We start from the raw sequence: 14,227 nt of genomic DNA, 5'->3' as shown, positions 1-14,227 counted from the left end.
GAGAGTGTGTGCGCATGCGTGTGAAAGGGGGAGGGGCAAACGGAGAGGGAGAGAATCTCAAGCAGACCCCCCACTGAGTACGGAGCCCAATGCAGGCTTTATCCCACCACCCCAGATCATGACCTGAATCGAAATCAAGACTCAGTTGCTTAACCAACTGAGCCACCCAAGGGCCCTGAAAGCAACTTGTATTTAAATAACAAGAGTTGATATGTTACTGGCTGTTTATACTTACTGTGTGCCAGATCCTGTTCTCAGCTCTCTACATGTCTTCTCCTATACTTGCAACGACAGCCTTGTAACACGGAGGAGAAAGAGACTAAGTAACTTTCCTAAGGTCACACATACAGTAGGTTGCAGGGACAGAATCTGAATTCAGCCCATACATTTGACCAGTTATACAGTCTTTTTGGCAAAAGAAACATACCTCACATTAGGCAATAGTCTCCTGATATTTAGAACAGAAGTCACTGCTTGGGAGACTTGGAGCAATGACCAGTTGCTAATTTTCCCAACTCTATTAGGACACTTACATTGATAGCTTCTGTAGGAATAGCCTGGAGGATACTAGAGCTGATTCTGAAAAAAATGGAACATCTAAATATACCAACGGAGAAAATCTAACATAAGCAAAGATAGAAATTTTTTGGAAGGATACCGAGTAACTCTGAAAATGAAACGGAAGTTGAAAACCCAGATTTCTGAATCAACAGAAACCAGCGTAACTCTTTGGCTGTAGGGAGCAGACACTAAAGGTGTTTTCTGGCTGGCCAAGGAGGGTCAAACATTTTGATTGGCAATACCAGCAAGGCTGAATCCATTGGGGGTAGGGCTGTTCTCTGAACCACAGTGCTCATTCTGTTACCAGAGAAAAAGATGACATGAGGCTGAATGACAACAGATGCCCTATTCCAGTAAATATTATAGCTGTAGGAGTTATCAAAATTTTCAGGATAAAATTACTTGGAAATTCCTGGAATCCTGAATTAAATGTAGACGAATTCATATATAGTAGATCCATAATAGGATGCTAACAAAGAACGGATTATAAAGTATGGCCTGAAAAAGCTTTTATTGTATATATGTTATAACAATACAAAACACTTTTAAAAGGCAAACTCACCCATTTTTCCCATATTCTCCTCTAACACCTGATCATATATATAAAATCCTAGCACAGAGCAATGTCTTCTCAATTTCCCCCTTTTCCTAGATCATAGACATTTCGCTAGGTTCCTTCACAGTCTTTATAATTTTCATTTCAATTATTTCATAGCATTCAGTATGTTTCTAACATAATTTGCTCACTGACTCTCATGAATGTTTGGAATATTTCTCATTTTTATCCTATACATAATACTATAACTAATGCCTTCATGTATACAAATTTCCCTTTCCTTGTAGTACTGTCTTAGGATAAATGCCAAGAGGTGCCATTTGGGTCAGATATACAAAGTAGGAAAACTCTGTGGTTCCTGAAATGCTTTGTCAACATTATTTTAGAAAAGGTATACCATTTCAGATTTGCCATTAGCAATGTTTCGTCCTCCCAACTACATGGCATCACCATCATTTTGCGAGTCATTAAGATTTAAAGTGGTACTTTGTTGTTGAAATTTGCCTAATAAATGGAAGGATTCTCCACAACATATCCCCCCTTATATCAATGCAAGAGACAGCTTGATCTGAAGCCACCACTTCCCTGTCCTGATGTATTACCTGTGTTTTGTTTTGTTTTGTAAAGTAGGCTCCACACGTGGAGCCCACCGCAGGACTTGAACTCACAACCCTGAGATCAAGACCTGAGCTGAAATCAAGAGCCGGACGCTTAAACCAGGCACCCCTCTTGTATTCTTTAATCCCCTATCTTCTTCATTCCAGCAAAGCAAATTTGCTAGCTTTTCAATGTACATAATTGCATGAATGCGACTTTTTTGAGCTCTGAAGTGTTTTATTGGGCAGAAAAAATTATTTGTAAGCTCACTTAATTTTTTTTAAAAACTTTCAATTTATTGAAGTTACAAACTTAAAAACCTAAAGCTTTTACGTTCACCTTGGAAATCTTATTAGCCTAAAAACTTTTTGCAATTTCTTTAAAAAACATTTAGAATACATTATTTCATTTACAAACTTTGCTAAATTAAACACTTTCAAATAATTTTAAATGCATTAGTGCATTTAATGTATTTTATTTTTTTAAGTACTGCTATTGTGACAATAATTTTGAGTACTTCTAGAATCTTAACGTTCTAATAAATTAGATTTACAGATATAATGACTTTATGTTTTCTTATGTCTTCCAATACTCTAAATAAACCTGGTAAGGTTTAACTTAAAAGAACAAATCTAATCAATTATGCAAGTATACATTTTAAATTGGAATTACACGGCTAACCTGTTATTGAATAGACCAAAATATTCTTAAATCTTCCAAAATAAAATAATACATATACCAGATTATTTATTTAAAAAGGTATTAATGCTCTATGTTTGATTTTCTTAATCATCTATAACCAATGCTAAATATACCCATTAGGAAACGTTGACTTAGTTCACTTCTCCACCAGAGACTTGGCCTGGGATGCTGCCTAGGTTCTTGTTGGCAACTCTGGGGGGGACACACTAAGACCATTTCTAGCCTAGAGACCACATAACTTAAAGAAGTATTGGTTTCTTGGCCCTCTTAGCCTCATCTTTGATGTGGTCCTCATCCCTGTTCATCTCAAAGAAGTCTGAACTACTACCCAAATTGGCCACTTGATTGGCCTGAGCACCCATTTAACTTCCAATTCTAAAACCCTTTGAACCTCACTCAATCCTGCCTTCTTTTTTCACTTCCATTCTACCAGGTCTACACAAGTCTTATGGATGATAAAATGGTATCTAACCAAAATCTTGGTATCTTCCATGGTTTTGCCTGACTTCTCAGTCAGAAGTGCCAAGTTCATTCTGCTGACAATAACAAGTGAATCCACACTTTTGTTGAAGTCAATTTTATCCTCCTTGGAATTCATTTTCTCCTATCCACAACCAATTGAGGTCAAATCTTGCAAATTTTTGATTAATCAAAATTTGAAAATTTGGTAATCGATTAAAGGACACTACATGACTTTCCACTATAGTTCTCATATTGTTGAGCTTGTTAACTAGTTATATCTTCATTATAACAATGGTTTGTAGCCAAAGCATCCAGAAGAAAGTGCCATGTAAAAAAGTACAGAGATTTCTCAGGACTAGAATAAAATATGTGTCATTATTCTAGCACTTAAAATATCCACGGCTTCCAGGTATTTGATGAATATAGGAAGATTTTAATGACCATATAATTACAACAGTACTTCTCATGAATTGAGCATTTACTCAAATACCAACTGTTTTGCATTCTTTTATGAGATGGTCAGTCAGGTGCAGCCACAAGAGGAGACAGATGAGAGGCTGAGGGCAGCAAAATGTATTATACTCACAGGTCCCAGAGGCAGGAGGCACAGCATGGCACACAGGACCATGAGGAAAAGACACCAGGAGGCAGAAGGCTGGAGAGAGTATGGGGAGCATGTAGGCCACGCCTTTATTGGAGTTTCAACTGGAAAGGCAAGGCAGGGCAAGGTAGGTTAGGATTGGCTATCCTGGCTAATTTCACTGGGTTTTGTGCTGCTATAGGGTGGTCTCTAGTTGTCTGATACCTGGCCCTGGGATGAGTAAAGCAGAGAAATATCGCCTCCTGGGGTCCACGGGCCAGAAAAAAGAAGTGTGGCTCCAGATTGGTTAGTTTGCATATCGAAGACATGCTCCCTGCTGGGCCCTCTGCTAAATCTAAGAATTGGTCAGCCCAGGGAAGGTAATCTCTTCCCAGCCAGAAGGGATTTTTAAGATGTCAAAACATCGTAATAAGCAAAATATAAAAATACAGACAACACAGAAACTAAGTTCACTGAGTACTCACCATGTGTTAGGGACTCTGCAAAACACTGTAAATGCTTATCTAACCTAATTAACATAAAGTCTAGGAGGTGATGGGTTTCACAACCTGGCATTCTGGGTGTCAAAGGGAGAAAAAGTTGTAAGGAGAGAAACAGATAGGTATTAAACACCAATGTGTCACCTAGCTCTGAGAATACTTAAAGAGTTAGTAAACAAAATGCCTCATGACAGCAATAAGCATTACATGCAAATCAGAACATCTGCCACTGTGCAGTCATTTGAATCTTCAGAATCCAGGTTCCAGGCCCTATAACAGTTGAAGGAAGAGCCAGTAGTGTGTCTAGTTACAAGCAATCCTACCATATGTCACTTCACATAATTGTCCCATCATGGCTGCCCAGGGGAGGGATCATCTGTAGGCGTCTGTTTCCATCCTATGGGGGCTGGACGGCTGCCAAAGAGAAAGGAAGAGAGTGAGGAGGGAGGGTGTAAACCCCCACAAAGCCACTTTATTCTTGTCATCCTCCAACCATCCCACTCATTAAAGTATTATCACCAACACCTCATTTTATACACCAACTCTATCTTCCCCAAACCATTTTCCCTTTCCATCCAGAAATAACCAAGAAAAGCACCATGTATGTGACAGCTGAATGACTTAACTCTTTTGTGTATATAAAGTCCTATGTGTAGCCTCTGCACAAACCTTTTCGAGCAAACCAGATTGGGGGTGGGTGAAGAGAAGAAGAAAGGATGGGGGCTGAGACTGGAGGGATCAGGGGAGCGGGGTCCTCACTGGCAATTCTAAAGTTGGAGCAGGGCAGCTGACATGAGGACAAAGTTCCCTCAAACAAGCAACCCAATTTATAATGTAGCTCACAGGTGGGTTTTAATAACAAGCCTGAGCCATCTGGTAGTTTCCTATTTTAGCTAATTATTCTTGGTTAAGTAAGTGCTAAGCTTTTAAAGTTATTGTTTAATTTTTTTTCCCTTTTTGTCACCCTCGCTCTATATTTTGGTTTCCTGGGGTAAATCCCTGTCCTAGTTACTTTTCTGGGGAAAGCCTGACTTGCCTACTATTCTTAGCAGAAAAGCCTCTAAGGAAACCTCAAAAATGTTTCCTTTAGCACTCTGATTCTCTAAATTTTCCATCAAAATACACTCCCCTAAACAGCAGAGTTAATTAAGCAAATACCCCAAAAGTCTAGGGTTGTACCCAAAGCAGCTTTCACTAGCAATCTTACACTACACTTTAAAACTTCACATCATGCTTGCTTCCTTACCCACCCATCCCTTATACAGATGCCTTTGGGGAATATTTTAAAAATGGAGGGCACCTGGGTGGCTCAGTGGGTTAAGCAGCAGACTCTTGGTTTCAGTTCAGGTCATTATCTCAGGGCTCTGAAATGGGGCCCTATGTTGGGCTCCATGCTCCCTGCCTTGCCTTTCCAGCTGAAACTCCAATAAAGGCGTGGCCTACGTGCTCCCCATACTCTCTCCAGCCTTCTGCCTCCTGGTGTCTTTTCCTCATGGTCCTGTGTGCCATGCTGTGCCTCCTGCCTCTGGGACCTGGGAGTCTGCTTGAAGATTCTCGCTCCCTCTGCCCCTCCCCACTCTCTCTCTCTCTGTCTAAAATAAATAAATCTTTCTTTTTTTTTAATGGCTCAATTATCATTGAGTAAAACTGAATCTCCAGGAAGATACATCAAATTGTCCTGTGACATTATACACCCTTCAGGATGTTGCCACACTGCAAAAGCCCATTAAGGACAATGAGTTTAAGAATGTAGGGGTAACAGAAGAGAGAGGTCTTGGTCAGGTGGTGGCAATGGAAACAAAATGTAGATATGTGAATCCCTGAAGAGAAAATGAAGGTATCTAGAAAACAGCCTAGAACTGAGAAACATCACTGGGAAATTTTATCAGCTTGAGGCCCTGGCCTCAGTCTTCACTCCATAGATCTTAACCTTCATCCCTTCACCACCGTGATCTACCCTTTTTCCTTGCCCAGAATAAAGGAGATAAAGGGAATATGTGATCCAGATACTCCAAACTGTAACTGTGAATTCTTTGAAAAAGCATGAATTTCAGAGCATCACTCATCTTGATTCAAATCCCAGCACTCTCCCTCTGAAGCTGTGAAATTTGGGGCACAATTGCTCCAATTTTCTTAATTGGAAAGGCATAATATGTATCATCATAGGACTCTTCTAAAGATTAATTGAAGTTAAGCACACACAGTAGGGCTTTTAAAATGATAAATGATTTATAAATTAATAAAATGTACAAAACTATGGAAAGAAAATAAGTCTCCTTTATTTCATATTCCTACTCTAATCCCCCCAGTGAGTCTCCCCCACCCCCACTCTGCTGGGAGTGGGGTGCAATAGCGAGAAATAAATCCCACACCTCTGTGAAGCGGCAGTCACCGGGCGTCTTCCAGGGGTCTCGGATCTGTGTCCAGCCCCTTGGTTTGCACGGCTCTCCACAGCGCAGTGTGGACACACCCCGGGGAGCGCGCCGAGGGCCCGCTGCTGAGCCCGAGTCCGTACTCCCCGCTGAGTTGCGCCCGGTCAAGAACGGTGCGGCAGGCCACCCTGCGAGGCTGTCTCCCCGCCACAGTTCAAAATGGTGCCTGGAAGGAAACAGACGCCCTTCCTCCGGCTTTTCCTTTAATCCGTCTAAATCCCTCCTCGGTCTTTCACAGCCGGGTCTAGGGACTCGCTGCCCGCCCGGGTCTGTCTCTCCTGCTCCGCGCTGCTCCTGCCTTCCTGCCGCCGGAGAACCTCTTCCCTGGCCCTCTGGGCTCTCCCCAACCTTGGCCAGAGCGCCTTCAAGGTCTAACTCTGTAGATCTGTGGCTCCGTAAAAAACCCTTTCTCTGTCGATAAATTGTAGATTCCAAGACTATAGTCTCAAAACTTCAATTCCAGTTGACAAAAGCCGAATACAGACTCTTCGCATTCCTGCGGTAACAAACCCCAACCCCCCCTGACACCAACGGATGCCTCTGGCAAATCAGAGAGAAATACAGACAAGAAAAGCACACTGATAGATTTTAAAATATATATTATCCTCATGACACTATTTCTTTTTCCATCGAGGCAGTATTTTAGTTGGTGAGGAGGTCTCAGAGCACTACGCTATCAATACCATACTTCGGTTGATGAGAGTTAAACCGGATTTTATGGGCTGGCCTAGGAATGTAATCATCATGAATAACATTGTTTCTATGGGAAAATGTCTTGAGAGTGCTTAATAACTGACTTACAAATGAATTTTTGGAACATGGCTGGTTTGTAAGTTGAGAATGGATAGTATTCCTTTACAATACCAAAAACTTCCCCGAGTTATACAAAGTGAAAGCTAAGGAGGATGATTATCTTGGACTAGAAAAATTAATATTTCTAGTTTTTCTGCTTTTATAACTTATTTCCTCAGCTTTTTAGCACAAATATAACAGATTAGAGAGGCCAAACTTGAACTATAAACTCGAGGCTGTGGCAAATTAAATGTATTTGCTTTGTTCTGCAGATGTTAAACACAATTCCCACAAAATTTGAAAGGTGGAGTTAATTCGACTTAGACAAATCTAATGAGCATCTGTTTTGATTTTTCTAACCATTGATCTGATTTTCTTTTAACTTGATACTGGTTGGTTTACACAAGTCTGTGTGATAATTGCAAATAGCCAAAGGTGAAGTCATTCCAGAACCCCCAAAACAGTTTTTTTTTCCTTAAAACATCACATGATTCTTTAGAGACGTTTAAAAATTTTGTATGAGTGCAGAGTAAGTGATGCATAAACACATGTACCTTTTACTTCTACAAATGTGTCTATACACAAACACGTAACTAAATAAAAATTAAGAGGTTGGGTATGGCTTTCTGTGAAGGGAAGACATTTCTTTAACAAGTATATAGAATATCAGGAAAGCTCCCCAATGTGAGCTAAATCGTGTCTCCCACAAAATTCATGTGATGAGGTCCTAAATCCCAGTACCTCAGACTTTGACTGTATTTGGAGATAGAGGTCATTAAGTAAAGTGAGATCATGGTGGGAGGAGGCTCCTGATTCAATATGATGATGTCCTTATCAGAAGGGGAAATTTGGATATAGACACATGGACAGAGGGAAGACCTTGTGAAGACGCAGGAAGAAGTCAGCCATCTACAAGCCAAGGAGATAGGCCTCAGGAGAAACCGACCCTGCCGACACCTTACTCTTCCAGCCTCCAGAACTGTGAGAAAATCAGTTCTTGTTGTTTGGGCCACCCGGTCTGTGGTACTTTGTTATTAAAGCCCTAGCAAACTAATATCCTCCATAACCTAAAATTATATCTAGAGGTATAAAATATAATTTAGGCTACTTGATGGAATAGGTACCTTCAACTGTATGGATAGATCATGCGTTTTCAAAACAGGTTATAGGGTGATATTTGGGAGTTTTGCAAATGCTTAATTTGAATTTTATTTTAAGTTAATGTTTTACATATTTTAAAACCATAATAAAAATATTCAAACATAGTATCAAGACTAGACCCACTGCAGACCTTCATTCTATTAAGTTGCACTGCTGGGTTACATGATCATTGTGTAGTACTCAGAACGAAGCCTGTCCTCACATCACCTTTTCCTCACATCACATCACGTCTTCTCATTACCTGCAGATATTATCAGAAAGGCTACAGCTTTGCACCAGGTTTTTAATGCAGTCCTGAATAAAATGTCTATGTTCAGTAGTAATTCTTTAATTTTACCACATTAAATAAAGATTAGAGTACTATCAAAAAAATTATATACTCCTATAAGAAAACCTAAAGTGTACTAGGAAAAAAACATTCCCAGATTCTCACTCTGTAATTATATTAGTGATGTCTCTGTAGTTTCTTGTTATGCAATTATTTTTACATTATTAGAGTAGGGAGACATGCATCATGAGAATTAAAAAATCAGAAAAATATAATTTCCAAAAGCTGATGATATGCTTACTGTAAAACATTCTGAAAATAGGGAAAATAATAAAGAGGATAAAACTCACTCAGGACCTTCCCTACTGACCCACAAAATCCAGTTCTGCATATAACTGCTTGCATAAAATTGAGTATATTACTTTTCTCTAGAGTCGAGTACAGGTATGCCGCATCCAACTGAATGTCAAGTAAGGCTCCAATACGTTTGTTCAGCGCGTGCCTTTGTCATGATATATATAATATGAATTGTACAAGAAGAAGAGACGACCATGACCTGTTGAGTCATAGTGACAAAACGTGAAAGATAGCTTTGGCACATACTGGGAACTTTCCATATGATTTATTATGCGTTATAAGAAAAGTAAGCAATTGATAGATATTATTGGCAGTGAAATTTTGAAACAAAAATGCCCTGTTAATTCTCTTTCAATCATTTGCGCCAATTTAGTTAAAGAGAATCCTCAGATTGCAATGAGAATTGCTTTAAAAAACTAATACTATTTGCAACTCAGGATCTCCTCAGTACAGACGATAACTGGATGCTGATGCAATTTTGCAGCAAAAGTTTATAAGCCTCCATTTCAATTTTTTTTTTAGTTTTTAATGTGTAGTCCCATTACTATCCTTAACTGACTTTACAATAAGGACGTATTGTAAATGTAAACTTATAAAATAACTGTACACTAATTAAACACTGATTTCACCCTTTATTTCAATGTAAGATTTCATTTGAAAAAAATATACATATGTGGAAACCACTGACATGGAGGAGTAAGTGAAGGAACTGGGCTCTTTAGTCTGGAGAAGAAAAAGTTAAAGGGAGGCATTCAAGCTGCCTTCATATTATCGGAAAGAGAAGCAGTTTATGCTGTTTGCTTCAGAAAGCAGGAGAGTGACTTGATGATATTGCAAACAACAAATCTCAGCACAATATAAGAAAGAACTTTGCCACAATTCATTCTCTTGAAAAGTAAAACGCTGCCTATGGAGCTCCCAAGGACCCAGGCATGAGAGATATTTGGGCAAAGTTTGGGTCTTTAAGGAGTTCTGCACGAGAGAGTCCTCCTTTGGAAAGGAAAGAGTAACTCCAATCCAGAGCTCAGAATCCAAGGAGGAACAACGCTTAGAGAAGAAAGCAAGCATGTTAGTCTTCCTCTTTTAGGGATTTGAGAGAAAACCCTTGACTTTTCTGCACGCTTAATCATGTAAACCAGATTAGAGTCACATAAAACCAGAATGCTCTGCCTGATATAGCAGAGCTCTACAGCACAGAGCAACTTTAGAAAAGCTCCTTCCTTATGTGGGGATAAAGTAGTGCTTGGAAACACTAAACTTCAGGAATGGGGGTTTGTAAGGTAGGAAAAACAAGAGCAGGGATTCAAGAAATTACACCCTGAAAAGGGAAAATAGTAATTTAGAGCTGACTTACATAAGAGCATTTGATATGTTCAGGTTTATGCAACTGAAGAGAGAGCAGGAAAGCCTTGTCAATGAGGATGCTCCGAAGTCCACCCTAATATTAATGGCTTCTTCACGTTCTTGAATATTCGCTTTGGGAGAAAGTTGAGGCATGCACATTGCAGACTGTGACTTACTATTGAACTCATCCAAGAGAAGCAGAGTAACGTGACAGTGAGAAGTGTATCTTCTGAACCCCAACTTCCTGGTTTCAGTTTCTGGCCATATTGAGAGGGAGACCCATTTGTCTTGGTTTGCAAGAGACTTTTCTGATTTTTAACACCACAAGTCTCATTTCCTGAGAGCCCCCTCTGTCTCAGGCAAACCAGAACATTTGGTCACATTCTACAACTGGCTAGCTGGGAAAACTTGCCTAAATTCTGTGGGACAATAAAAGTACCTATCTCAATAGTGCCATGAGGATAAAGTGAGTCATGAATATAAAGTATGTGGCAGAGTGTCTGTATGTGTTTACATTCAATAAACATGAGTGATTTTTATTATCTGTGATCAAGCTCTGCTCAGCCACAGATGCGACCATGTGACATGTCCGTTCTATGTGGGTGCTTACTTCCAACTGTTTAAAACAAGTCCCTCCTTGTTTAGATCGCTATCTTACCAATAGTTGAATCGCTAGCCACAAAAAAAAACCTATCCATTTTTATATTAACCTATTTGATAGATTTTATTAATCTAATTGATCAACTATTTATATATTCACATTAATCTATGGATCCATCATGTAAACCCATACATTTAAACCCACATATAAACCACGCATACAATGTTCAAATCCACAGCTCAGAAGACTACATTCTTCAGGAGTTTCACAACAGTGCTGGGTGCTTTCTCTGTAGAAGATACAACGAGTCTTGGAATCACCTAAAACAGTCCAAGGAAGGTGTTAGAAAGATGGGGAAAACAGACCGGAGACAGAACAGATTATTCAGCGGGTGAATCAGAACGATGAGGTAGTTCCATACAAATGCTGACAGCAATGAAACACCAAGAAAAAGACTGGAGCATGGTGCTCATCTGTCATCACTTAAATAACTTCACGATGTTCAACCTGGAAAAAAGAAAAAGATTTAAAATGTAGAGTATATCCCACAATGATCACGTGAATACCTCATTCACCAGAAAAGACTCCTTGTTCCTAAATATATTTAAAGACAATAGGCAGATACAGCTATACAAATAGAAAAAACAAAAAACAAAAGGACAGTATAAAGTCTTCAGTAGTAGTGGGCAAGGTTTTCCTATAGGACCTGAAAAGCACCCTGATCATATTTAGGGTGAAAAACTGAAAGTGGGAGAAACCACACGTGGCAGAATTACCAAGGGCACCTCATGTGCTTTGATGGGACAGCATCAGACCCATTGCCATCATGCTATTATTTTTACCTTGAAGAAGAGGGCTAGATGATCTTTGGATACCCTTCCAGGAATAAAGGAAAGGGGGGAGGTGCGGGAGTTCGCTGATTCAGAGCTAAGAAAATTAGTAATGGTCACATTTTAAAATAAAGCAGTTTAAGAAAGGTCAGTGAAGAGCCTCATGTGTGTGAACAGGATTTATACAAAGCACATTTGCTGAAGGACTAGATCCTGCATTCTGCCTTACAAACAGTGTGGGCATGAAGAGCAGGGGTGTCATACCTCCCATGCATCCCTCCCACCGCCAATCCTTCTGGGGACAGGAAATTTGCAAGTTGCTGGGCATTTATTTTTCCTTCAGATTATGCAGAGGTAACAGACCACATGAATTTTGCTCATTCATGGAATAGTTAGTTTATTCACCCTAGAGATTGGTTTAGACAAAATAAAGCCTGAGTCAACTGGAGCCTAACTTACTACAACCTTTAATTAACATTTTTCCTTTTCATTTAGCTTCAATGAGAAATGAAGTGAATCACAAGAAAGTAATTTGACATGAGGGATTTATCTTTGAACCAACCAGTTCCAAGGCGTAACCAGGTATTAGTCAAGATTCTTTTCTGGCTCATCTTGTTTATCTTTTCTATTTATGATCAAATGAAGAGTGTGAATCTATGCTCAGATCAATGACCCCTAAGCATAAAACAGTGTGAGATACTTCTCAATCAGAGAGAATATCAGCCTTCTAGAATTGGAAGGAACCTTCAAAATAGGCTTTGCTTCTTGTCCTATTTGCCCTATATGCCCCCTTTCACTTTCAAGGATGTCCAGGTTTCAATAATAAATTATTTGCTCACCACATTCAATCATCTATCAGTAATTTAAAAAACACTTTCAGTAGCAGGATCCTTTTCAAAAACTAAATCTTAACACAGAGCTCTGATATATAAAAAGGGCATCCAGTTTGATCAGGACATTTGATGGCTTTAAGATGAAGAACATTCAGTGCCAAAACTGGGACAATCCCAGGCCAATGAGGATAGTGGTCACCCTATTATAAAATACCAAAAGCTCTGTTTGCCAGTGTAAAATATATTTTTTATAAATACAAATTTATAGTATTCATTTATTATTAAGCCAATCGATGGGGGAAAATAGATCATTTCAAGGAGCACAAAAAAGAAAAAAAATCACATTGAGAGTGATAGTTGCACTCTTACATGAGACTCAGGATTTGGTTTATTTCTGTATTTGTTTTGGTTTCATAATGTTGAGGAAACCCTGGTTTGCATGAGTAAGTAGTTGTGAGTGATAGTCTGTTGTTATTGTTCTTATAATAGTCCTCCCTAGAAGCTCAGGATTCTTTCTCATTAGACTGGTCCAGAAGCTTATAAGAAGAAAAGCAGAATATGTTTTTTTAATGTCAGATTGCTAACAATATCTAACACGTCTTTTATGGCAAACACAAAAGTCAGATTAGAGGCATCTAAAATATATGAAGAGCATAAAAACTCTCTACTATACCCTATGTATTGTGATGGGACACATCAGAAGTCCACTTTGTATGGCTCAACCACCCCAGCTTCAGACACTGAAATGCCTGGACCTGGCTGGCTTTCTTGTCATTTATTTACTTTTTTAAAAGATTTTATTTATTTATTTGAGAGAGAGAGAGCACAGATGGAGAATAAGAAGGAGAAGCAGACTCCCCACTGAGTGGAGAGCCCAATGCGGGGCTCGATCCCAGGACCTCGAGATCCTGACCTGAGCCGAAGGCAGATGCTTAACCCAATGAGCCACCCAGGTGCCCCATGGCTTTCTTGTCATTTAACTGAGATTCTGGCAAGTATGCTATAGTAATGCAACATCCTGTACAATTCTGTACCAGAAGTATATGCGTAGGCCTAGATCTTAAGAAACACTAGCATTCTTGGGTGCCTGGGTGGCTCAGTCGTTAAGCGTCTGCCTTGGGCTCAGGTCATGATCTCAGGGTCCTGGGATCGAGCCCCGCATCGGGCTCCCTGCTCAGCGGGAGGCCTGCTTCTCCCTCTCCCACTCCCCCTGCTTGTGTTCCCTCTCTTGCTGTCTCTCTCTCTCTCTGTCAAAATAAATAAATAAAATCTTTAAAAAAAAAAAAAAGAAAAGAAAAGAAACACTAGCATTCTTAATCAGTGTTAATATAGTCACAAGGAGTGCCTGGGTGGCTCAGTTGGTTAAGCATTTGCTTTCAGCTCAGGGTCCTGGGATCAAGCCCCAGGTTGGGCTCCCCACTCAGCTGGGAATGTGCTTGTCCCTCTCCCTCTGCCCCTCCCCCTACCCATGCACTTGTGCTCTAGCTCACTCTCTCTCTCAAATAAATACATAAAATCTTGAAAAAAAAATACAGTCACAAGATCTGCCAGGAGAAGCTTCATTCGCGTGCCGCACAGAAAATAGTTAAACAGCACAAATTCAAAAGTCGTCATTGTCAGTGTGTTGCATGTTGGCATGTACCATATTTTT

General features: G+C 39.7%; 1 protein-coding gene and 1 long non-coding RNA gene across 3 annotated transcripts in view; one reads left to right on the top strand and one right to left on the bottom strand.

Moving 5' to 3' along the window:
- LOC145721754 (uncharacterized) overlaps window positions 1-10,449 on the bottom strand; it is a 135,842-nt gene extending 125,393 nt beyond the window's left edge. For both annotated transcript variants that reach the window (XR_014145623.1, XR_014145622.1), the window contains exons 1-3: window positions 10,323-10,449; window positions 4,282-4,372; window positions 3,465-3,583 (exon numbers count right to left, since the gene is read on the bottom strand). This is a non-coding gene — a long non-coding RNA (uncharacterized LOC145721754). The remainder of the gene's footprint in view (window positions 1-3,464; window positions 3,584-4,281; window positions 4,373-10,322) is intronic.
- The window catches only part of PTHLH (parathyroid hormone like hormone), a 112,742-nt gene that overhangs the window by 33,494 nt on the left and 65,021 nt on the right, over window positions 1-14,227 (top strand). The window lies entirely within an intron of this gene.

The sequence above is a fragment of the Leptonychotes weddellii genome, chromosome 5, assembly GCF_054177405.1.
Source record: "Leptonychotes weddellii isolate Sample4059 chromosome 5, ASM5417740v2, whole genome shotgun sequence".
NCBI lineage: Eukaryota > Metazoa > Chordata > Mammalia > Carnivora > Phocidae > Leptonychotes > Leptonychotes weddellii.
The sequence above is the reverse complement of the archived record's forward strand: the minus strand, read 5'-3'. Positions and strand labels throughout refer to the sequence as shown.